This window comes from Pseudonaja textilis, chromosome 15 (genome assembly GCF_049901715.1).
Source record: "Pseudonaja textilis isolate UNSWEBS1 chromosome 15, rPseTex1.2, whole genome shotgun sequence".
NCBI lineage: Eukaryota > Metazoa > Chordata > Lepidosauria > Squamata > Elapidae > Pseudonaja > Pseudonaja textilis.
In genome coordinates this window covers 9042310-9068892 of record NC_142004.1, presented here as the reverse complement: position 1 = coordinate 9068892, position 26583 = coordinate 9042310, and the positions used below count along the sequence as shown (strand labels likewise).

The window sequence follows — 26583 nt, the reverse complement described above, 5'->3', positions numbered from 1 at the left end:
CGGTGGGCCACAAAAAATATATCTGAAGGGGATTGAAGGTGACATTTCCAAGACATTTTCCCCCTCCCCAGTTTGATCATCTGTCTGAGGATACTTCCAAATTCCTCCTGTGATTTCTCTCCCTCACCCCCCCAAGTTCCTCCAAAAATTTTGCACAGTAGTACTTGAAGAAACTATAGCTCAACCCACCAAAAACATAACTGTAAAAGACAGACCAGAAATAAAAGTTAAAATAAGCAAAAAAAAAAAAAATAGTAAGAGAACACCTGTCTGATCTTGATGGACACGTCACCGGGGCCTGATGGATTACATCCCAGAGTTTAAAGGAGCTGGCAGAGGTCATCTCAGAACCGCTGCACCATATCTTTCAAAAATCCTGGAGCACCGGGGAACTACCAGAGGACTGGAAAAGAGCTGATGAGGTTCCCATCTTCAAAAAAAGAAAAAAAAACAGACCCAGGAAACTACAGACCAATCAGCCTAACATCAATACCCAGGAAGATACTGGAAAAGATAATAAAAACACAGATTTGCCAACATCTAGAAACAAGTAAAGTAATAACTAGCAGTCAGCACAGGTTTGTTAAGAACAGTTCATGCCAAACCAATCTTATTTCATTCTTCAACACAGTGACTAAATTAGTAGACCAGCAATATACTGTGGACATAATATATTTAGATTTCAGCAAGGCGTTCAACAAAGTAGACCACAACCTACTTCTTAGTAAGCTAGAAAAATGTGGAATAGATAGCTCCACCACGAGATGGATTCACAACTGGCTGGCAAACCGTACTCAACGAGTAGTCCCTAATGGGTCTAAGTCTACATGGAGGGAAGTAAGCAGTGGGGTGCCACAAGGCTCCATCTTAGGCCCAGGACTCTTCAATATCTTCATTAACGACTTAGTTGAGGGAATAGAAGGGGAACTTACCAAATTTGCAGATGATACTAAGCTGGCAGGAATAGCCAACACCCAAGAAGATAGGCTCAAGATCCAGATGGATCTTGACAGACTAGAACATTGGGCCGTATCTAACAAAATGAAATTCAATGTAGAGAAAAGTAAAGTCCTACACTTAGGCAAGAAAAACCAAAAACACACATATAGGCTGGGTGAAACCAGGCTCAATAGCAGTAACTGTGAGAGGGATCTTAGAGTCTTAGTGGACAACCAGTTAAATAGGAGCCAGCAGTGTGCAGCAGCAGCCAAAAAAGCTAATGCAGTCCTAAGTTGTATTAACAGAGGGATACAATCAAGATCAAGTGAGGTACTAATACCACTCTATAAAGCCTTAGTAAGACCACACCTAGAGTACTGCATCCAGTTTTGTTCACCACATTACAGAAAAGATGTTGAGACTCTAGAAAGAGTACAGAGAAGAGCAACCAGGATGTTGAGGGGACTGGAGACTAAAACATATGAAGAACAGTTACAGGAACTAGGCCTGGCTAGTCTAGTGAAGAGAAGAACCAGGGGAGACAGGATAGCAGTCTTCCAATATTTGAGGGGCTGCCGCAAAGAGGAGCGGGGATGGGGGGTGTCAAGCTATTTTCTAAAGCACCTGTAGGTCAGACAAGGAATAATGGATGGAAACTGAACAAGGGGAGATTTAACCTGGAAATAAGGAGAAACTTTCTAACAGTGAGAACAATCAACCAATGGAACAGCTTGCCCTCGGAAGTTGTGGGAGCGCCATCACTTGAGACTTTCAAAAAGAGATTGGACTGCCATTTGTCAGAAATGGTGTAGGGTCTCCCGCTTGGGCAGGGGGTTGGACTAGATGACCTACAAGGTCCCTTCCAACTCTGATTATCTGTTAAATCTGTTAAATCTGATATCTTGCAGTCGGTCCTCTGCTGAACTCTATTTTCAGAGTTTATGCCATATTGTGATGCATGATGTGTCACAGCTTTAAATTCTATTATCTTTCCCTCAGTCCTTACATGATTGATGGGTGTGTGCACAAGGAAGAAAGTGCTAAAGAAAAAGTAACTTTGATGTAACGGTAGCAGTGTTTTAGTTGGATGCTTATAAGGTAGCTTGAAGGCAGTGAAGGCTTGAAGGCTGATCTGCATATTCACTGGGCTTATTTTTTTTTTAAAAAAAATTATTCACTCAAGTTCCCCTAATGTTAATGTGATCGATCATAATGGCATCCACTTTTTGTGCGTGTAGTGTTTTGCCTTTCAACAAAAGAACAGGTGAGTGCTTATAATTGCTACCCGGCATCAAGAGAATCTTGACAAAAGCATACAGACCGTGGTAATGTTAGAAGGCTAATATTGTCATTCTGTCCATCACGGTCATCAGCTGGTGTCTACACCATCAATCCAGAAGTGAAAATACATCTTGACTCTCTGGGCATTTGACTACAACTTCTTTACAGCAGAAGTCTGTAAGTCTAACCTTACTAGAGAAGCCAACTATACATAGAAGATCTGTCCAGTTTAGAACAGGAAGAACCAGATGGTTGGCTGACTGGTTGGTTAGATAGTTAGTTTGCTAGATTAGATAGATAGATAGATAGATAGATAGATAGATAGATAGATAGATAGATAGATAGATAGATAGATAGATAGATAGATAGATAGATGATAGATAATAAAATAAATAAAATAGATAAATTAGGTAGGTACGTAAGTAGGTAGGTAGATAGATGTAAGATAGAATAGATAGATAGATAGATAGATAGATAGATAGATAGATAGATAGATAGATAGATAGATTAAATAGATAGATTAGATAGGTAGGTAGGTAGGTAGATAGATAGATAGATAGATAACAGATAGATGGATGATAGATAGATAGATAGATAGATAGATAGATAGATAGATAGAAGATAAAATAAATAAAATAGATAAATTAGGTAGGTACGTAAGTAGGTAGGTAGATAGATGTAAGATAGAATAGATAGATAGATAGATAGATAGATAGATAGATAGATAGATAGATAGATAGATTAAATAGATTAGTGTTAAGTTTGGGTAATGAGAGGCTGAACCAGAGCATGGGTGCAACAATTACTTTATTGTGATAATAAAGGACTGAACGTGCTAGCCAAGCCTGGAACTGGCTCGCAGCGATCAGCAACTGGTTGGACCCCGCAGCCTGCTTTTATAGCTGGCTGCTGGGGAGAACCAACCAATGAGCGAGGGGGCAGCCGCCCCCGCAACGCGAACGGACCTGAGTGGGAACTCCTTAGAGTTCCAGGGACATAACAATTAGATAGATAGATAGATAGATAGATAGATAGATAGATAGATAGATAGATAGATAGATAGATAGATAGCAGAGGTGGTATTCAGCAGGTACTGAACGAATTTGGAGAACTGGTAGCAGAAATTTTGAGTAGTTCAGAGAACTGGTGGTAACCTTCCCCCAGTAGTGGGGAGGGAATGGAGATTTTACAGTATCCTTCCCCTGCCATGCCCACCAAGCCACACCCACCAAGCCATGCCATGCCCACAGAACTGGTAGTAAAACATTTTGAATCCTACCACTGATAGATAGACATAGATAGAGAGATAGAGAGATAGATAGATAGATAGATAGAGAGAGAGAGAGAGAGAGAGAGAGAGAGAATGGATGAATAGGTATAAACAGACAAATAGAGATAATAGAAAGATTCAAGAGAGAGAAAGAGAGATAATAGATAGGAAGATTAGAGAGAGAAAGAGAGAGACGATATATACAGAGAGATAGCAGTCAGACAGACAGACTGACAAAATTCTAGATCTTTTCGCAGTAGCAATCCAGGACATAACCCCCCCCCTCCCCTCTCTCTTTTAATAATGCCAAATGCATCCATTTCTTTAAATAATGGTTAGCTCTGTGACTGAACGAGAAGCCAGATGGCGTTTCCCAGTGAAGTTGGCGAAAACGCTGAGCCATCGCAAACAGCCTTTCCATTCATTACGACTCGACACATTTAGCAGAGGAACAGTTATAAATAGAGCCCATTAAAAGCAACGGAGCAGGTCAACACTATCTTAACAATGCCATTTAGAGGGGAAGAGACAGGCCTCTGGCTTAAAAAAAATTGGCACAGATATTCCAGGATGGGTTGGCCCTACAAGTCCCTGGAGTTCTGGGTCATCATTTCAGCTCAGCCGCGGAATTCTAATTCCAGTCCTTCCAGGTATTTTTGGAAACAGTTTTGTGATTTGGCATTCACTGGAAGGCAGGTCTAACACAGGTAGTCCTCGACTTAACAACCATAACTGAGCCCAACATTTCTGTGGGTAAGCGAGACACCGGTGGTTGTTAAATGAATTCTGCTCCATTTTGCGACCTTCCTTGCCACAGTCATTAAACGAATCTGGCTTGCCCATTGATTTGATTGCCAGATGGTCACAAAAGGGGATCACGTGACCCAGGGACACGGCAACTGTCATAAATATGAGCCAGTTGCCAAGCATTTGAATTTTGATCACGTCACCATGGGGATGTTCCAATGGTCGTAAATGTGAAAAATAGTCATAAGTCACTTTTTTTCAGTGCCATTGTAACTTTGAATGGTCACTAAATGAACTGTTGATAGTCAAGGACTTACCTGTATGTTTCGATGCTGATGGATAGCATTTCTGTCCACGCAACTCCTTTTCACTCACCTCCTTGTCCCCTGCCTTCTCCTCTTCTGTTCATCTCATCTTCTCATTTGCCTTTTCAAAGCATCCATGAAAACAGTTACAATCAGTGGCCCTTGAAGATGAAAGATTAATTCTGGTATTCCATAATGATGTCTCCTCCCTCCTTGTCTCTGGATCAAACCCAGTCAGGCACCATTGATGCCTGTTGCAAGTAAAGAAAGGCTCATTAAACTATTTCTTCATACAAGACATGCTTCTGATCATTGTACGGCTGAAGGTAATGTGGCCTTGACGTCCTATAATTGCCAGTGTATTGGAATTCATTGTTGGAATGTACTGTATTTATATGCAACAACTACAGCTGTATTCAGCCAGTAGATGGCAGTGTTTACAAGTTTGGATCTATGGTATTATGCTCTTTTGTTCTAAGTAGAGCTTCCTGTTTCCTGTTACAGTTAAATAGTTGAGCAGTAAAGCACATGGTGACTGTGCTCTTTGTTTCCTCTGTGGTGCTTATATATAAAAACATAATTTCTAACACAGTGTCTGATTCAATTCAATTCAATTGATTACAGTCAAGGACCAGAACAGATAAAAACACTCCATAAATATACAATTAAAAATTCTAGTATAAAATAATAAATAACAGCTAAAATCTATGATAAAATCCAGTCTGTCAATTATATACAGTCTAACTATACTAAAAATTATGATCCATAAACTCTGTGGCCCGTTGTCAGTTTAATACTAAAAACGAAAGGAATAAGCAGAGCAATGGGTTTGCCACATTTGTTGTATAAAATAGCGATGGTGGACTATACACACGTTTCCAGTACTGCTACACAGAATCTAGCCAACTGTGCTGTACGTATGGACGGTTCGTCCTTAAGCAGCCACTGGAGATAAACAGTGTTGGAACGGCCAGGATACCTAGCAATTATTGAAAGGGTATTCCCTCTGTAAAAGGAACATCGAAGAAGTATGTAACCAATGGTCTCTCCTGTGTTTGATTAAACCCAGTGATCAAAAACAGTGATAATTACCAACGGGATGAGTGATATTCTCCAATTTCAGAACTGCACTGGAGGCGGAATTAGTGGGTGGAATTATAAGCCAGTATTCAAGGGGTTGGGTGGGAAGGTGGTCCAGACATTAAGGTCATCCGTGCACAACAGCTATCGTCTGTTGACTTAGCGGAGCATCAAAGTTTAACATATCTAAGGCCCGCCTGAGATAGGCTCTATTTTTTAAAAAAAAAAAAGATGAAAAGAAGAAGTTAGGGAGTCAGAGTGGTGATTTTTGTGGAGGAGACCAGATTAGACACTTACTCAGATGTGTCTCAGTGTGATTTATTTTCCAGCACGCTTGCTTGCTTTATGGTGTTTATTGGAAGTATTTAAGATACAGGAATGCTCAAATGTCACAGCTGGGAAGGGAGGGCCATTGAGTCAGGAGATGAACCTTGCCCAAAGACACAACAGAAGACTTGTTGTTGTTGTTAGTTGCAAAGTCATGTCCGATCCATCGCGACCCCATGGACAATGTTCCTCCAAGCCTTCCTGTCCTCTACCTGGAGTCTATTTAAGCTCACGCCGACTGCTTCATTGACTCCCTCCAGCCACTTCCTTCTCTGATGTCCCCTTCTTCTTTTGCCCTCGATTGTTCCCAGCATTAGGCTCTTCTCCAGTGAGTCCTTCCTTCTCATGAGGAGGCCAAAGTCTTTTGAGTTTCATCTTCAGGATCTGGCCTTCTAAAGAGCAGTCAGGGTGGATCATCTCCAGGACTGACCGGTTGGATTGCCTTGCCATCCAAGGGACTCGCAGGAGTCTTCTCCACCACCAGAGTTCAAAGGCCTCCATTCTTTAGTGCTCAGGCTTCCTTATGGTCCAACTTTCACAGCCATACATTGCAACTGGGAAAACCATAGCCTTGACTACGCGCACTTTTGTTGGCAGGTGATGTCTCTGCTTTTTAGTATGCTGTCTAGATTTGCCATAGCTTTCTTCCCCAGGAGCAAGTGTCTTTTAATTTCTATTTGCCAGGAATTGAGAAAGCCTGTAGAGGTCAACTAACTCAAATCCAGAAGAAGACGGAAAGTAGTGACTATGTTGCTGGATCAAAATCAATACAGGATCTCTCACTGCTCATCATGTTAACTGAAAGGCTGAGAAATGTCATTTAATGAGGACATTTAGTAAGATCCAGTAGAGCAGTGCAGTGGCCTACAGTCTTGCCTGACAAACAGGAGGCTGTGGGTTCAATCCTAGATAAAGGCAGATATTTCTCTCTCTCTGGGCACACTGAGAATATATCTCTTGAACAAAACTCTGCATTGGCAACAAGAAGGGCATCTGGCCATTAAAACACTCTGCTAGCTCCATTCAATTGCCGAGACTCCACCCCACAAGGAATTATGGGGTCTTTAAAAGAAGATGATTTAGTAAGATCCGATAGATCCACCCTTTCGACTCAGCCTCTCTCAAGCCCAGCCCACTTCACAGGGTTGTTGAGGAGGGAAAAACAGGAGAAGGAAGGAGTATTTGGTGGAGCCAAGGAGCCATGGTGTGGCGCAGTGGTTAGAATGCAGTACTGCAGGCTAATTCTGCTGACTGCCACCTGCCAGCAGTTCAGCAGTTCTATTCTTACTGGCTCAAAGTTGACTCTGCCTTCCATCCTTCGGCGGTTGGTAAAATGAGGGCTCAGATTATTAGGGGCAATTTGCTATTTGATATGTTCACTGCCCTGAGTCATTTATGTATACAAATACTAAAGGTAGGATAAAAATAAATAAATAGATTTCAGAGGAGGAGGAGGAGGAGGAGGAGGAGGAGGAGGAGGACAATGACAACGACGACTATGGGGCCTTTGGTACTTGGTTGTCTTCTTGCAGATAGCTTGGTTGGGCTTGGTTGTCTTCTTGCAGATATTTCATAACCTTTCTAGAAAACATCATCAATGCTAGGGGAGGACCATGTAAAATAATCCCCTAAAATAAATAAAATAAATACATAGATTTCAGAGGAGGAAGAGAAGATGATCAGGGCAACATTTGAAATGTCCTCATAGGAGTGATAGAATCTTAGATTTAAATAAGTCAACACGACAGGTTGAGCAACCCAACCCATCCTCCTTGAAATAATCGTTTGTCTTCATTTTTAAAACTCACCTCACCTCCACCCTCCCTCTGCTTTTCATTCTCTGTGTGTTGATAGATTCAACTCATCCCGCAATAATACCATGTGCATTTTAATTGTGAATAAGAGCTTCTGTTGTTTCCCAAAGCCCTTGGGGAAGGTCAAACATTTGTAAGATTGAAAGTACCACAGAGATAGAACGTATGAAAATATATTTGCGTCAATTTGTATTTGAGTAGCTCCATCCTGATTCCATTTTCCAGAAGAGTAATAGGTCAGTTGCTAAATTCCCTCCCCCTTTTAAAAAGTTCTTTTAGTTTATATTCCTGGAATACGGTTTTTGACAGCTCCACTTTGACAAGCATAATTAAGAATCTCAAAAGTTGAAGATGTAATAATCCATTATAACAGAATTCATTTCTCTCCCTGAGATGAACTGATCTATTAAAAAAAGAAAAAACAAATGAAGGTGGACATACTGGTAGAAAGGAAGAAAACACTGCTTTTCGTGGTAAATCAATGGCCAAAAAAATCAGAGTGGACAGGAAATGACATCTTCCAGAAGAATTCATATCTTCTGGATCACTTGATAGACAGATGTGGGGTATATGAATTCCATTAATAAATAATAAATGTTTGAATATCTCCCTCAAGATGTTGAGACTCTAGAAAGAGTGCAGAGAAGAGCAACCAAGATGATTAGGGGACTGGAGGCTAAAACAGATGAAGATCGGTTGCAGGAACTGGGCATGGCTAGTCTAGGGAAGAGAAGGACCAGGGGAGACAGGATAGCAGTCTTCCAATATTGGACGGGCTGCCACAGAGAGGAGGAAGGGGTCAAGCTATTCTCCAAAGCACCTGAAGGCCAGACAAGGAATAATAATGGATGGAAACTGAAAAATGAGAGATTCAAGCTGGAAATAAGGAGAAGTTTTCTGACAGGGAGAGCAATCAACCCATGGAACAGAAGTTGCCTTCAGAAGTTGTGGGAGCTTCATCACTGGAAGCCTTCAAGAAGAGACTGGACTGCCACCTGTCGGAAATGGTGTAGGGTCTCCTGCTTGGGAGGGGGGGTTGGACTAGATGATCTACAAGGTACCTTCCAACTCTTTTATTCTGTTCTGTTCCCTATAATGGGTAGCTTGAAGTCATTCCAAGTGTTATGTGATATTGTTTGACTCTCAGGAATCTCGTTATATGTCAAGGCTCAAGAAAAGGCGAATCACAGAAACTTGGAAAAAGAAATTATAACCAAGAATTAGAGGTAAGTTTAAAGTATCTTCGAAACAATGATAGAATTCTCCAGCCTATTTTTATTTGTGTGTGCTTTAAACATCCTGACACATTGTTCTCTCAGATTTTTTGGGGCACGACTGAGCTGCTGTTTCTGAGATAAACGGCTTCTGAACTGAAACGGGAATTCAGTCGTTTGGTTCCTCTGTTTTAACTAGGTGGAATATAATTCTGATGAAATCTAACTTGGCTGATGATTAGGAAGTCCAGTCTAACTGCTGCAAAATATCCCCACCCTTGTGGTGACTAGAAGCCTCGAGGAGGAAACGTCACACAGTGTCCATGTTTGAGGTCCCTCTACACATCCTACTTGGTTAATTAGTCATTCAACATTGGTCCCTGGTACTCTCTGTCCAGGCCCTCTTTTAAAGACACATCAAGAAGCAGTTTTTGGGAAACTTCAAGGACGAGGACGGTGGACTCATGCTGAGATGAAGAAAATTACTTGTTAGCTTGAAAAAAAAAAAAAACCCCAATATGAGGCACTTTTTCTTTTCTCCTTCCTTGATCACAAGATTATGACTTACTGCAAATAGGATCTTCACCATCGCTTGAGGCCCTGGTGCTGACAGATATGAGATTTCTAAAAGCGGAGGCAAAAATGGCTTTTGTATGTATGTGTTTATATTTTATATTTATATTTGTCCATTAGGCTTTGAAACTTTTTAGAGAGTATGCTACTCAATTGGGGGAGGGAGAGAAGGAAGGAAGGGAGAGGGAGGGAGGAAGAGAGGCAGAGGAAGGAAAGAAGGGAGGGAGAAAGGGAATAAGAAGAAGTGAGGGAGGGAGAGAAGGAAGGAAAGAAGGGAGGGAGGAATGGGAGGAGGAGAATGGAGAGAAGGAAGGAGAAGTAGAAGAAGGGAGCGAGAGAGAGAGAAGGAAGGAAGGAAGGAAGGAAGGAAAGAAAGAGGAAGGAAGGAAGGAAGGAAGAGAAGAAGGAAGAAGGATGGGGAAAGGAAGGAAGGAAGGAAAAAGAGACAGTGCTGGAGGGAGAAATGAAGGAAGAAAGGAAATAAGAAAGGAAGGAAGGAAAGAGGGAGGGGGGGAGTGGGAGGGAAAGAGAAGAAGAAAGAAAAGGAGAGAGGAAGAAAGGGAATAAGAAGAAGGGTAGGAGAGAAGGAAAGAAAGACAGGGAGGGAGGGAGAAATGAAGGAAGAAAAGAAGGGAGAAAGGGGGGAAGAGGGAGGGAAGGAGGAAGGGGAGGGAGGGAGAGAGGAAGGAAGGAAGGAAGGAAGGAAGGAAGGAAGGAAGGAAGGAAGGAAGGAAGGAAAGAAAGAAAGAAAGAAGGGACTTAATCCCCTTGGAAAATATCAAGCATCATTCAACCTTAATACAGGTAATTTGTCAAGGTTGTTGCAATTTATTTACACTCTTCTACCTTCATTTCTTGCTATCAAATCGTACAGGTGAGAATACTGGAGTTTTCAGCCCACCCACCAAGGTCTCTTGGCTCAAGCAGATTGAAGGATGCCAACTCTTTCTGAGAAACCTCCAGACCATTCCTTGGCTTCCCTTCGCTGCTCCTTCCATCCCCGGCTTTAATTTGCGGCAGCAGAAAGCAAGTCCTTCCCTCTGTGAAGTATTGATCACCTGAGCCTGGCTAATGACAGAAGCCGTTAAGTGAATTAGACCAGTTTTCCCTTGACATTTTACCCTCCACCCAAATGCACTTTTCATAATAGACCGAAAACTCTTTACCCAAGGATAGAGCTGTTTTACCACTCTGACAACAGGAAGTGCTTTTCGATTATTCTGCTATTATTTCATTCATTTATTCCATTTCCTTTCACTCCGAAAACCTAAAACTCGAGTTTTCTTTTTCCTAATAGGCTCAGGAAGCTCCCCAAATGCTAGCTAATTGTTTCCTCCATCCCCGTCTGATCCAGAAACCCGTTATAACTGAATTTTGTACGATTGGAGGGAGATTTGAAGGGAGGGACGGAGGGACTAAGAAATCGTTCTCCTTCTTATTTCTGTTCTATTATTTTGTTCAAAAATCTAAGCAAAAATGTCCATGTATTTCAGCTGTGCAGTCTTGGAGGGCCTTGAGAGCTGCAAGTGGGGTGTTCTAAGGTATAAATGTCCAGCTCAGTTTGGGAGTGGATGAAAAAGAGACTGTTGCCCTGAGTCTCCACTTTAGCAGGAACCAAATGTAGCTATTAAGAAAAGAAATGGCAAGAGAAGAAAAAGAAGAGAAAAGAAAAGATAAATAAAGAGAACGAAAGAAAAAGGAAAGGGAGAAGAGAAACAGAAGAAAAGAAAACAAGAGAAGTGAAACAGGAGTAGAGAAGAAGAAAAGAGAACAGATGAAAGACTGAAGAGAAGAAGAAAAGAAAAAAGAGGAGGGGAAAGAAGGGGAGGGGAAGGGAGGAGAGGAGAATAGGAGAGGAGAAGGGAAGGCAAGAGGAAGAGAAGAGAAATAGAAGAAAAGAAAATGAGAAATGAAACAGGAGTAGAGAAGAGAAGAAGAAAAGAGAAGAAAAACTGAAGAGAAGGAAAGAAGAGATGAAAAAAGAGGAGGGGAAAGAAGGGAGGGGAAGGGAGGAGAGGAGAATAGGAGAGGAGAAGGGAAGAGGGAGAGAAATAGAAGAAAAGAAAACAAGAGAAGTGAAACAGGAGTAGAGAAGAAGAAAAGAGAACAGAAGAAAAACTGAAGAGAAGAAGAGAAGAAAAAGAGTAGGGAAAGAAGGGCGGGGAAGGGAGGAGAGGAGAATAGGAGAGGAGAAGGGAAGGGGAGAGGAAGAGAAGAGAAATAGAAGAAAAGAAAACAAGAAATGAAACAGGAGTAGAGAAGAGAAGAAGAAAAGAGAACAGATTTAAAACTGAAGAGAAGGAAGGAGATGAAAAAAGAGGAGGGGAAAGAAGGGAGGGGAAGGGAGGAGAGGAGAATAGGAGAGGAGAAGGGAAGGGAAGAGAGGAAGAGAAGAGAAATAGAAGAAAAGAAAACAAGAAATGAAACAGGAGTAGAGAAGAGTAGAAGAAAAGAGAACAGATTTAAAACTGAAGAGAAGGAAGGAGATGAAAAAGAGGAGGGGAAAGAAGGGGGGGAAGGGAGGAGAGGAGAATAGGAGAGGAGAAGGGAAGGGAAGAGGAAGAGAAGAGAAATAGAAGAAAAGAAAACGAGGAATGAAACAGGAGTAGAGAAGAGAAGAAGAAAAGAGAAGAAAAACTGAAGAGAAGGAAAGAAGAGATGAAAAAAAGAGGAGGGGAAAGAAGGGAGGGGAAGGGAGGAGAGGAGAATAGGAGAGAAGAAGGGAAGAGGAAGAGAAATAGAAGAAAAGAAAACAAGAGAAATGAAACAGGAGTAGAGAAGAGAAGAAGAAAAGAGAACAGAAGAAAAACTGAAGAGAAGAAAAGAAGAGATTAAAAAAGAGGAGGGGAAGGGAGGGGAAGAGGATAGGATAGGGGAAGGGGGAAAGGAGAGGAGAGGAGAGGGAAAGCAAGGTCTTAATTCAGAATATTTCAAAATGCTTGGCTGCTTTTCCTGTATGAAAAATAGTCCCCTGAGAAATGCATTCCCCTCCCCGCTTTACTCTCTTTGCACGAAGCCCAGAGAGCAGATGCCCAAATGAAACGGAGTTGAATGCCAGCTCTCTGTTCCTCTTCCTGCCTCATCACTTTTATGACTTCTTGAAACCCGTCCCAGTAATTTCTAAAATAAACAAAGCATAAATTAAGAAGGTATCTACCCTGAATTCAATTCGAGATAGAAGGCCGAGCCTTTATCTAGCCGCCGTGGCAGGTAAATTAACAGGGACAGGAAATAAGTTTCCCGACCCGGATCGATACCTTTACTGAAATCTGAAAACAGTCTCCAGGCCTGCAGAAGAATCATGGCCATGAGCTAAAGAGAAACTACAGGCTGAAAAAAAAAATCCTTAAAAAATGTATATACTAACTTCTCATTCCATCACCCCCCCCTTTTTTCTTGTCTTGTGGGAGAAAAAAACAGATGGGGAAAGACCTAAGATAATAACAATTGTAGAGGTGAAGGCACCAGACTAGAAACTGGGAGACAGTGAATTCTAGTCCTGCTGTGGTTATGAAAACTGACTGGATGACTTTGGCTCAATTGCCAGGAGATTGGGAGTCCTAGTCCTGCCAAAGGCCTGAAAGTCGGCTGGCTGACTTTGGGCCAATCACCAGGAGACTGGGAGTTCTAGTCCTGCCATAGGCACAAAAGCCAGTTGGGTGACTTTGGGCCAATCTCCAGGAGATTGGGAGTTCTAGTCCTGCCTTAGCCAGCTGGGTGACTTTGGGCCAATCACCAGGAGACTGGGAGTTCTAGTCCTGCCATAGGCACAGAAGCCAGTTGGGTGATTTTGGGCTAATCTCCAGGAGATTGGGAGTTCTAGTCCTGCCTTAGCCAGATGGTTGACTTTGGGCCAATCACCAGGAGACTGGGAGTTCTAGTCCTGCTATAGGCACAAAAGCCAGTTGGGTGATTTTGGGCTAATCTCCAGGAGATTGGGAGTTCTAGTCCTGCCTTAGCCAGATGGGTGACTTTGGGCCAATCACCAGGAGACTGGGAGTTCTAGTCCTGCCATAGGCACAGAAGCCAGTTGGGTGACTTTGGGCCAATCTCCAGGAGATTGGGAGTTCTAGTCCTGCCTTAGCCAGCTGGGTGACTTTGGGCCAATCACCAGGAGACTGGGAGTTCTAGTCCTGCCATAGGCACGAAAGCCAATTGGTTGACTTTGGCTCACTCGCCAGGGAATTGGAAGTTCTAGTCTTGCCAAAGGCACGAAAGCCAGCTGGATGACTTTGGGCCAATCGCCATGAGATTGTAATTTCTCCTTATTTCTTATTTCTCTTTCTTATCTCCTTATACGCACCAGCAGAAGACAGGAAGGTTACAGTGAAAGTTTTAAAAAACGGGGTGAGGCTGGAAGATGGATGAGTAAAGTCCTTTGTCAGCGACTTCGGGATAGATTTCATTCCATGGCACAATCTGAAAAAAGACAAAAAAAAACCTCTCTCATTTTCAGTTGCTCAGCTTGCCTGAAGGAAATATGAAAAAAACGGTAAGGTCTCTTTTAGGAGAAGTTCAACCAGTGGTGATGGATCTGTTTGCAACAGCTGGAAGCTCCGTTTTATTGGAAGGGGTGGGAGGGAGCGAGGGAGGGAGGGGCGTCAGGGAAGTGAAAGCTGGGATGAAATCAAATTCCTGTTCATCTCGTATCAAGATTTAGCATTCTGTCCTCTGGAAAAGAGCGACATTTGTCACGGTGGGGAGCATGTAGACGAGAGGCTGTCAGAGAAGGAGATACATGACACAAAAGTTAGGGAGATAACATAAAGTTGAATGCAAGAGAATCAGGATGATATTGCACCAAGGTGAACAGGCAGCTTCTTGTATTCTATAAACCGGAAAACAGAAGATCTCTAGCCAGCAAAGCAAAATACTGAGAATTGAAGTCTTCCAGGCTTAAAGTTGCCAAGGTTGGAAACCCCCGATCTAGAGTGCAAGTCTAGTCCAAGAGCCACAACTCTGTAGGCAACAAGATACTTCAACCGGCTTGGTCTTCTGGAGTGGTCCCTGAAACTTGTTGGAGATGCCCTCAAAATTCCTTCAGAAGTCATCCTTGGATTCTGATGGCCAACCTAACTTCATAATTTGTTTCTTAATTAAGAATGAAAAATTAATGGAAGCACCATCAGATATGGTCCTTTCTTCTCTAATCTCCCCCTCGGTATGGTCTATTGTGATGCGTTGATGGTTTGTGATGTCTTTGCAGATAAGAATCAGTCTTCTTTGTTTATTACAACAGGAAGACACAAGCCAGGGAGGGAAAGAAAGAATTGTGTTAGAATGCCAGATATCCTTCTTCAGAACCGAAAGACAAAAGAATCAGCTAAGCTTTTCAAAAGGGCTGAAAATTTAAATTTTGGATGTGTGCATTCCAGGGGATCTATCAGTTAATTACATTTTCTTTGAGAAACATTCATTATTATGGACCATCCCTTGCTTTTTCCTCTTTTGTCATTTCTAAAAGGTAGCCCCTAGCCTGTGAATAATAATACGGCACCTTAATTCATTCTGTTTGTGATATTTGGGTGGCCTCATTTTTGGATTTTCTAATGGGAATAAAGGAATGCAGCCAGGCTGAATAAATCGACAGGGTGAGCTAATGTCCCCCTCTTTGGCTGCAACGATGTTCCGTCGGTTTTGAAAATGAAGACGTTGGATTAATTCTTGATTTAATTTATATGCTGCCCACCTCACTGATAAAGCAACTCTGGGAGGCTTACAAAAGGTTTTAAAAACATTGTTTACTAGGATATTGGATAGGATAGGATTAGGGCAGGGTAGGGCAGAGGAGAGGAGAGGAGAGGAGAGGAGAGGAGAGGAGAGGAGAGAAGAGAAGAGAAGAGAAGAGAAGAGAAGAGAAGAGAAGAGAAGAGAAGAGAAGAGAAGAGAATCAATTCGTAAAGCATTCCTGTCTTGCTCTTGAGTTGCCGTAAAGAAGGAGGCGGGGAGATCTGATGCAGCAATTCGTTGCTATGATCAGAAGCACATTCCATGCATACCTTCCTCCAGATTGTGTCTCAAGTTACCAAGTCCAGTGGAAGAGGCATGTTTTCCAACGTCCTTGAAAGTGCTTTGTTGGAGAATGTGATTTAAGACACACCCTGGGAGGAGGGGGAAAACAGGATCATAGGTGAACAGTAAATTACGTGGGGCAGAATCAACTGCACTTGGGGAAAGTGCCGACATGTTGCTCCTAATAAATAATTGGATTTCTTTTGAAACTTGGCTCGAGGCTCATGAATTAATTAGAGCATCCATTGGAGCCCTGACAGAAGAGAAGAGAAGAGAAGAGAAGAGAAGAGAAGAGAAGAGAAGAGAAGAGAAGAGAAGACAAGACAAGACAAGACAAGACAAGACAAGACAAGACAAGACAAGAGTATGCTTGAGTTGAGTAGCTATATAAATAAAAATAATGGAATGGAATGGAATAGAATAGAATGGAATGGAATAGAATAGAATAAAATAGAATAGAATAGAATAGAATGGAATGGAATGGAATGGAACGGAACGGAACGGAACGGAACAGAACAGAACAGAACAGAATAATTCCAAAGTCTCTTCCAACCCTGTTATTCTATGTTTTAAATACAAAAAAGTTAATGAGATTATTATTTGAATAAAACTCAAATAAGACCTAAAACCAAAGAGACGGGGGTGAGGTCTTCTCCCATGCGTGTGAATTTATATGTTTCTTATCTTTTTCTTCACCCAAAACCACACCAGGTGTGATGAGATGTGGAAGAGGAAACGCAAGGCTAACATTGCCTGGTTGGAGAAGCAAGGATAAAAAGCAGCAAAGAACCCCATCATTTCAACCTATAATACAGGTAAATTGGCTTCTTTCCATGATAAATTCCATGACAGAAATTGTCAGTATTAATAATTAGAAGTGTGTAATAAAGGACAGCTTTTTATATATATTAAAAAAAAAAAACCAAGAAGGAACAGAATGATAGATGCTGAGATCAGGTTCTGCATCTACTAATTTAATGAAGCTTGTATAAATGAATGGATTTTAGTAAGGATAAATTTATAGACAAGTGAAACTGCCTGATACAGCCATTTAATTTAATCTGTTAAATTGGTGAGCAGATTTTTTCAGGCATTCTCAATAGAAAAAAAAAACAGCCTAGAGAAAAAGAAAAGAGGAAGGAACAAAGAAGTTTGATCAGTTTTTAAAATACGTTATATATAGTGAAAGAAAATTAAATTGCATTCAGCTAAGATTTCTGGATCGGAATAAATTAAATGGGGAACAAAAATCTATGCTGGATTGGTTAACTTGGCCAATTTATTTGGAAAGAAAAATAAAGAAACCAAAACCTTGATACCTTCACCTAATTCGATCCTGGGATGATTCTAATACCCCCAAAAATCTCCTGTTTGATACTATATTTGATGCTAGCGAATATATTTTAGGGAGCAATCCTCTTTTCAGTAGGATATAGCAATATAAAATATCAAAATGTGATTTTTCCAGGGGAAAATGTTGTGGAATCTGCACTGGGAACAATGGATCAAAATAATCTCTTTTCCTTTGGAACCAAACCACCTGCTCAAACAAAACCAACCTCTCTTGATTAACGTTAATCTTCGATTGTTGTTGTTTCCCCTTTGTGGTTTAGTGTGTCGTGGAAACTCAGTAGGCAGTAGTTGTGTATATCATGAGAATGCAGAAAATGGCCTATTTCAACACACACAAATGCAGTCATTTTTCTGTACGTTTGTGTAAGAAAAAGGCTTATTTTAACCATAATGGCTTTCACATTATAAAAAGAGTGGAACATCACCGTTTTTTTCCCTTAAATTCCAGGATTGCAAAAACTCTGGAGGGGAATCGTGGTTAATGACTCCTTTACTTCAGAGGTGGTATTCAGCAGATTCTGACCAGTTCTGGAGAACCGGTAGTGGAAATTTTGAGTAGTTCAGAGAACCGGCCAATCCCACCTCTGACTGGCCCCACCCCATCTAGTCTCCGCCTCCCATTGAGTCCCAGCTGATCGGCTGGGTCTCCATTGGTTGCCCTGCAAAGGAGAACAGAGCTGGAAAGCAGGTTAGTGGGGTGGGGAGGGAATGGGGATTTTACAGTATATCCTTCCCCTGCCATGTCCACCAAGCCTAAACACCAAGCCACATTCAGAGAACCAGTAGTACAAATTTTTGAATCCCACCACTGTTTTACTCCTGGTCTCACACACAGTGCAGCGAAGGGGTTTAGGAGGGCATTCAGGGTGGACAGATACGGTTGTTGCTTCAACTAATGAGTCACTTGATGGAGTCTTCTGCTCCTTATGGTGACCTCAACCAGCCTTTTGAAAAGGGGTTGAAATAAATCAGTGGGTCAAAAGTAGGTCAACCCACCACAACCCAACGCAAGCTTGATATTCAGAAGTTGAGTTCTACTACTTATCTATGCTGAGTAGATGGTGGGGGCTTCAAAGATCTTGCATCTTAACTCATGAGCTTCAGAAAATATCTGTCTGGCTGACCTTGGTCATCAAATGCCCAACTAGAAGGACCTTGGTTGACTCTAGCAAAGGTAATCATGATGCGAGCTGCGTTTTTGGACCTGGAATGGACACACTAGATTAATATTTAATGTCTACTGTCTAAACACACGTAACCTTCCACCTACAATGACGGCATTTGGAGCTGTCATTGTGTGCTCTGTAGGGTCAATAGATTGCCCTTGAGAAGGCAATAAAAGCTTCCACACAAAAGCCAGGAAGGCAAGTTTATTTCAGAAGGCACCAAGCCAAATTAAAAAAACAAAAAACAACCCACCCCAATCCCCAAACCCAACACATTAATTGATGGATCGATGATGTCAGTTAACTCTAAAGAATGAGCTTTCATGTCATTCTCAAATGTCTTTCTTCAGCCGGCTCTAGAAGCTTGGTTTTTTTTTCCTCTATCCCACCTCAGGTTTTGTAAGAACCATGTCATTTACTATTCTGTACTGGTATGTGAGTGATTACTGTCTCCTTCCCTGAACAAAGCATTTCTCCTGCTGATCATAATGTGGCTCTGAAACCCTATTAAAATGAGAGAGACCCCATAAAAGTGTCAAGTTTGTAATTGATGCTTCAAATAAATGGACCCATGGGTTACACGAAGGGTGAACCATTAAGTGAAGGATACTTGAATTGGTGTTCCAATTGTATCAGTTTAATGACAATGGAGAAGCACATCCAGAATCGAGCCCTGCCAATAATTTCATATTTATCCATCGGGAAGATCATTGCGAGGTGCATAGAATTTGGAAAGGGGTGGCAATTTATCAGATTCAGTTCCTGATGTGAATGTTGTTTGGCAGGCGGGGATGTTTCACCCAAATCCATTCTCATACTTCATTTTTTTTATAGACTCCAACCCACTCTTATCTTGTTCCTGTGCAAACCAGAAGCATTGTTCATCCATCTTCAGATAACAGTTTTTGATCCACCTTCAGAACCTCTGACATGGATGGATTGTGGTTCATCTGAATGATGGCTGCAGGAGCTTTGTTGCTCTCTGAGCTGGATTGTTTTCTTGCAGATGTTTCATGACCTAACTAGGTAACATTGTAAGTGAAGGGAGTGGGGTTTGGGGGGGGAGGAGGAGGAGGAGGAGGAGGAGGAAGAGAACTGGGGTTGGTGGTCCTTAGCGCTTTCTGAACTTTGTGGGTTGTTTTTTTTTGCAGACATTTGATGACCCAACTAAGTAACATCATCAGTACTAGAAGGGAGGGGGATTTGGGAGGGGAGGGGAGGATGACTGGGGGTCCTTGTTGCTCTCTGATCTTTTCATTTTCTTGCAGATGTTTCATGACCCAACTAGGGAACATCATCAGTGCTAGAAGGGAATGAGGTTTGCAGAGATAAGAAGGAGGGAGACAAAGGAGGAGGAGGGAGGAGGGAGGAGGAGGAGGAGGAGGAGGAGGAGGAGGAGGAGGAGGAGGAGGAGGAGGAGGAGGAGGAGGAGGAGGAGGAGGAGGAGGAGGAGGCATGTAGGGTTCTTGAAGCTCTCTAAGCTTGGTTGATTTCTAAGACATTTCATGACCCAACTAGGTAACTTCAGCAGTATTTGAAAGGACGAGGAGGAGGAGGTGGTGGTGGAGGAGGAGGACTGTGGGATCCTTGGAGCTTTCTAAGCTTGGTTGATTTCTTATAGACATTTCATTACCCAACTAGGTAACCTCATTAGTGTTCTAAAGGAGTGGACTTCACTTTCTTTTTCCAGTGTCAATGTTGATGGACTAGACATGTTCTCTGCTACTGGTAACTGTGTTTTGTCTGAAAAGACTCAATGTCAACCCATTCGGACATAGGCAAGGAAGATCTATTTTAAATAGTTGATGCAAGCTAAACCTTCCCCTTCTTCCCTTCCATCTCCATCGTCAAAGCCTGAATTGCAGAAAATCTGACCCACACGTGTAGAGTTCCAACTAGTTACTTTATTATTCCATGCCTGTTTCATAGGAATCTCTCTCTTCCCAGGCAGCTTTTTCCTGGGAATGTCCAAATAAAGCTCTAAAAAACCTTGACCTGTTGTGCTTACATAGGGAGTCCAGGGTAATTCCTTGCTTGATTCCTCCTCCCAGCTAGGATGGTTGCTCTCCAACATCACCTCATGATCCAAGGGTCATGCCCTTGTTGGAGTCTGAATCCAAGGAGGAAGATGAACAGCTGACAGGGAGTGGGAGTGCGGCTCCATTGGCTGTGGAGGAAACTGGGGAAGGGCAAAGTCCAGCTGGGCAGAGCAGGGAAGAGGTAGAACAAGGGAGAGGGTGTTCAGAGGAAGACCCAGGCCTCCTCCCTCTTCATCCTAGGGCACGCAAGGAGAAACGGAGAAGGGAGCAACGTGGGTTGCATGACTTACAGGGGAGGATAGGGCCCTGCTCCTTCATTAACCACAGCTGGGAAGGGAGTTTAAAAAAGATGCAAGCTGAGTGCGATGTCTGCTGGGAGCAAACGTGAGTTTGTCTTGTGTTGACTTTGGTTATCTGCATTCCTGGTGTCTTCCCAACCATGTTGAGTTATTGCCTTGCCTTCACATCTGGAATTCTTGCTTGTGAAGTGAGATAACTTCCAAAGAGTTGAGCCACCAACTCAACCTGATTCCTACAAACCTAGAATTGAGATTGATAAGGTGTCAACTCATAAAATATTTCTATGGTCTTTTAGAATTGCCAACAGAAAGGGAAGGGGGAGCAATGTGGCAGCTTGCAAACCAAAACTGCATTCCATTCATTGTTTTTCAAAGATAGTAACTAGGTGACTGAAGTTTCTGCCATGCAAAATTCTAACTGGAGAGCACGATTGATGACTCTTGGCTATGGATGTGTCCCATTGGAGAATATGAATTATGATACACCCAGGAAGTGGGGGGAAAACCAGGGTCAAGGTTGACCATGAACGATGTGTCTCAGAGTCGGCTACATCCAGGCAGTGCCAGCATGTTAACTCCCCATAAATCCTTTTGAAGTTTTGGGAGTTTGGCTCGAGATTCATGATTTAAATGGGGTTAAGTGCCTCCCTTTCTGATGGCAACTCTAAAAGACCCTAGAAATATATTATGAGTTGACATAAGGTTTATCCGGACCCATAAGGAGCACAGTGGCTCAAGTGGTTGGGACACTGGGCAGGAGATTAGCAAGCCTGTGTTCAAGACCCCAAGAGCTGTCTTGGGGCACTGGGGCAGGGTTGAGCTCTTGTCCTTCACTCCAACTCTTGCTGGGTGTGCGAGAGAAGTCTCCAAAGGGGCATTCCCAGGGCAACAGTGATATCACCGGCTAATCCTTTCAACCTGAAAGCACCTCGGAGACTTTGGACAAAGTTCAGAGAAGAGTCACTAAGATGATCAAAGGCCTGGAGACTAAACCATATGAAGAACGGAGGCAGGTTTTGGGTGTGGCTAATCTAAAGAAGAGAAGAATTAGGGCTGACATGATAGCAGTATTCTAGTATTTGAGGGGCTGCCACAAAGATGAGCCGGTTAATTTATTTGTCAGCCTTCCAGCAAACCTCCATTCCAAATCAATAACTCCAAGACAGACATATCTCAAAGATACCTTTATTTGGATAGAAACTGGCACATCTGTGGAATCCTGAATCTGAAAGTTTTCGGGCTTCCTTGCAATATTCAAAACCACAAATCCATCCCCCACTTGGCCGTCATGACATCACATGGCCCAATCACGATCCGTCCTAAAGTAAGATTCGTATTTCATTCTGCGCCATACTCAATGACCTTGAACTAACAAAAGAATTTTATTTTGTCTACTTAGAGATACTCAGTTGAATCCCCGCTCCCACTTTCTTCGGATTTTAGCAGCATGGGAGCATCGAATCTCAAATAGCTTCCAAAGCTGACGTTATTCTCCAAAGCACCAGAGGGCAGGACAAGAAATAATGGTTGGAAACTCATCAAGGAGAGAAGCAACCTGGGATTCAGGAGAAATGTCCTAAATGTGAGGACAATGAACCAGTGGAACAGAAGTTGCCTTCAGACGTTGTTGGGTTCTTCATCACTGGAGGTTTTTTTAAAAAATATAGTTTATTAATTTTTACAATTAAAACCAGTCACAATACATACACAAATAAGCAAAATGAAAAAAAGAAAGAAAAGAGGAGAGGAAGAGAGGGAAAGAATTTTGAGAAAAGAAAGAAAAAGAAAGGGGGAAGAAAGAAAGAAAGAAAGAAAGAGGTTACAAGGTAACAAGCATTCTTATTTTAACAGTTTGCAAGATCTTCTTTTGTTTTCATAACCTTATAACCTTATGGTATAATTGGATTGACCAAAGATAAATTATATATCATAAGGCATAAAAGAAAAGTATCAACCCATAATAACGAGGTAGCGATATAAGCTAAAAACAGGTGTGGTTCTATGACATCACTGGAGGTTTTAAAGAAGAGACTGGACAGTCGCTTGTCTGGGATGGTATATAGGTTCTCCTGCTTGACCAGGGAGCTGGACCTTTAAGGTGCCTTCCAGCTCGATTCTATTCTAAACTAACTTCTAAAGCTTCTGACATGTGCAAAAATCCAAACCCGTGCTATGAATTCCTGGAGTGTTGGCAAGGTGAAGAAAGTTAATTGTGTGAAGCTGCTGTGCAACAGGATGGCGATGGTGGACTAAAACACACATGTGCACACAATCCCAATAAGTTCCACAGGCATGAATTCCACCCCAAAAAGAACTGAATAAGTTACCCAGTCTCTTCACTCACGAGGTCTATTTTTGCAAGTGCAAAACTCAACAGGGAATCTGAGCCCATGAGAAAAGGGATACTGTTTTTTTTTTTCCCATCTGCTAGGATTTTGTATATGCAAAATAGCCGGATTAACAGAATAACAGTGTTGGAAGGGACCTTGGAGGTCTTCTAGTCCAGGAGTCGCCAACCTTTTGGACCTCAAGGACCATCAAACTCATCATCTTAAATCCCGTGGACCAGAGACCCTGGGAAAATCCCCCCAAAAACTCTGCAGGGAAATTCCCCACCCCGTTTTCCTACTAGTCAATCATTCTTTATTTGGGATCGCAGAATACCGTCTCCAGCTCTGTTCCCAGGGGAAGAGAGAGAGGGAGAGACTTTTGGCTTCATGCAAGGAAAGCAGCAGAAGCAGCAGAAGTCTTTCTTTCTCCCCCTCAAACTCCACCAGAATGGCGCAGCCTCTTGGACCAGGAGGCCTTGCAGGGTCCCAAAGACTCATTTCTGGTGGAGTTTGGGGGAGAGAAAGAAAGACTTTTGCTGCTTTCCTTGCGTGCAGCCAAAAGCAGAAGAAGAAAGAAGTGGAAAGAAGCAGCCCGGTGGCCAGGCAAATTCTCCCCCTCTGCCCTTTCCTCCTTCCCCTCACTACCTCGTGTTGTTGTTCACAATGCAAATGAGGCAAGCCTTGTGTTCCCGTGGCCATGTGGGTGGTGCAGCCTTGTGTTCCCACGCAACCTGGATTAATTGCTTTCTGGGGTGCTTTGGGGATAACATTTCTCTGAGGACCACCAACATTTTCTCGCAGACCACCAGTGGTCCCGGGCCCATTGGGGGCGACCACTGATCTAGTCCAATCTCCTGCTCCAGCAGGAGACTCTATAACATTTCAGACAAATGATTGTCCAATCTCTTCCATGTCGGAGCTACCCACAACTTATGGAGTCAAGTTGTTCCACTGATTAATTGTTCTGTCAGAAAATTTATTCTTTGTTCTAGGTTGGCTCTCTCATCTGTTACCTCTTATCCTGCCCTCAGGTGTTTGGAGAATAATAGGTTGCCCCATTCTTCTCAGTGACAGCCCCTCAAAACTCTAGAAGGCTGCTTCAAATATTGTAGCACTTATATCAAAATCTAAATTCCCACAAGATTTCTCCCGATACAAACCAAAGTTTCTGTTTTTTCTTTTCTTATTCTCCCTTATATCTTACCTTCGAATCCTAGGCAGCAGGCTGTAAATGTCATTTATTTAGGGGAAATGACCCCAAAGAACGCTCTTTTCTCAGCCTGTTTATATGCTCTGAGAGGAAACTGCTGTCAAAGAAACCAAGAGCTAACAATTTTCACGGAGAGAGAAAGCCTAAAGCCTAAATTACCACTCCTTAAGTTGATAGGTAGGTTAGTCAGATGGTTAAAACAGAAGCATTAAAAACCCATCATTGTAGCCATGGTAGGAGGAATAAGACGTAGAAGGAAATAGATCGAGGGCTTGAGTGACATGTTGATCTTCACCTGTTGATGCCTACCAAGAAATTCCTACTCAAGATAGATGGACCTATTTTGCTCATTCCGACTCTTGGAATTCAAGACTTCTAGATTTTTCTAACCAGGATGGTTCACCTCTAGGAATTCTAGGAGATAACTTAGAAGTGTTCTGACCTAGGCGTCCCAAAAGCACTAAGCTGACTCCTCGTCCCAATAAAACCCCATTTTATTTAGGTTAAAGGGAATTCCTCTCCAGCAAAGTCCCACCCAACAGTCTTTAAAGAGATTTCACAACTACAGAACCTTTATCAGGCTTGGAGAGCTGCCAGGCCGATATCTTCCAAATGCCACTCTGTAGCAAGACAATACTTGGCAAGAAGTGAGGAATAGATCTTCACCCTAATGAATTGAACTAATTGTCTCTTGCAAACACCACTCCCATTTCGCTCCTCTTTATGGCCCCTCTATGAGAGGGGCCATTCACTGTCCACCTGTGGCCTTACTCCCTAGTTGATCTGTGTTCCTTAACTGTTCCCTTCTCCTGGCAGCTCTGTGCATGCGCATACTGGGAACAGGCTCCAGCTGTTCTTCTGCCCCACTGATCTCTGACTCCAAAGGGAGCTGATACCTGTCGGATGGCCTTGGCCCCATCTCTGCCTCCAACACAGAGCACTCATGTGAGCCTTCCCCAGACACCAGGGCTGGCCCATGTTCCTCCCAACCTTCTCATTGTCCAAGTCTGCAGCTCCACTGGCTGCTGGCGGGCCACAAGAAGATCCAAAGATCCTCTCTCAAGAAAAAAAAGGACACAAGAGAATTTGCTTGGTGTTAGTAATGTCGTTTGTGTTAAAATCAAGTCAAGGAGATCAAAGCATTTTTATTTATTTTCTCTCAATAAATCACCATCCCCCACCAGACAGAACCATGGCATCTGAAGAGGATACCTAGCTGGCACAATCTTTGTGGGCTATAGCCATCAACATGAGTTCACCTACCACAAAGCTCTCTTCTAATATTCCAAGGCAAAATTGTTGGTCGCGAGCAGGAAAATTCTTGGCTCTTCCATTTCAGCCACTCTTAGAATAGGAATAGAATTGGAATTGGAATTGGAATTGTTGCAAGAAATCAAATCCAGAAACCACACACAGATAACTGACTTTGCAGGATTGATTAACTTCTTTATATACATAATAACATGTGAAGTAAATTTACAAAACCAACAGCAGATTCTTCCAAGTGGTAGCAGTTACAGAGAAAACACAAGCAGAGGAGAAAACAGCAGAGAATAGTTTCAGTTTTGATTCAGACTTTCAGACTAGTTTGCAGCTTCAGAGCTCAGAGCTTAATACAGAGCCACGCCCAGGCTCCTTCCAGTTTCAGTTTTCAAACAGTTCTCATTGGTTGACTTAGTTGCTATGTCTATTCATTGGCTGACCTTGTTACCATGTCTCTGCCAGTTCATGAATATTCTGACAAATAGAACAGAATAGAAATAAAACAGAACAGAACAAAAATGGAACAAGAATAGAACAGAATAGGATAGAATAGAATAGAATAGAATAGAATAGAATAGAATAGAATAGAACAGGAATGGAACAGGAAAGGAACAGAACAGAACAGAACAGAACAGAACAGAACAGAACAGAATAGAATAGAATAGAATAGAATAGAATAGAATAGAATAGAATAGAATAGAATAGAATAGAAATAAAGCAGGAATGGAACAGGAATGGAACAGGAATGGAACAGGAACAGAACAGAATTCTTTATTGGCCAAATGTGATTGGACGCACAAGGAATTTGTCTTTGGTGCATAAGCTCTCATATATATATTATTGCAAAAATATGAGCCACTGCTTATACTATTATTGCAAGTTAACCCCAAGAAAAGGAGCTGTGAGGGAGACAACCGTCAACCGGAGGAGCAAAAATGCTTTAGTCTCCATTTGCCAAGACTTTGATGAAAGGATTAATTACCTTCCCATGTTATTTCATTGCCAACTGATGGTTGTGTACCATGAGTCTGCTGGGAGTCATTCAATTCTAGGTTTTTTTTTAACCAAGGCGTTCCAATTGCGATCGGAGAAGAATATTCAACTGGAGAAAAATGGGCCAATCTCACCTAGGGGACGAGGGGCATAAAGCTGACCGATTTGGGTAAATTAACTGAGTTCTCTGCAAAGGAAAATACTTGCCCTCTCCCTGAACAGACAATATCACCGATGCAAGAGAAGAAAAGCTAGGGAAATTTGCAGCACAGGGAAAATTTCAAATGCTGGAACCCAAGACAATTTTGGGCATCGGGAGGAATGGATTTCCGGCAAAGAGAGTCGTTGGCTAATTCCCGACAGATTGG

At 42.3% G+C, this 26583-nt stretch overlaps 1 long non-coding RNA gene across 1 annotated transcript in view; it reads left to right on the top strand.

Moving 5' to 3' along the window:
• Positions 1-16279: 16279 nt before the first annotated feature.
• Positions 16280-26583, top strand: part of LOC148124645 (uncharacterized) — an 83431-nt gene continuing 73127 nt past the window's right edge. Inside the window, exon 1 of the long non-coding RNA XR_015739585.1 lies at positions 16280-16377. This is a non-coding gene — a long non-coding RNA (uncharacterized LOC148124645). The remainder of the gene's footprint in view (positions 16378-26583) is intronic.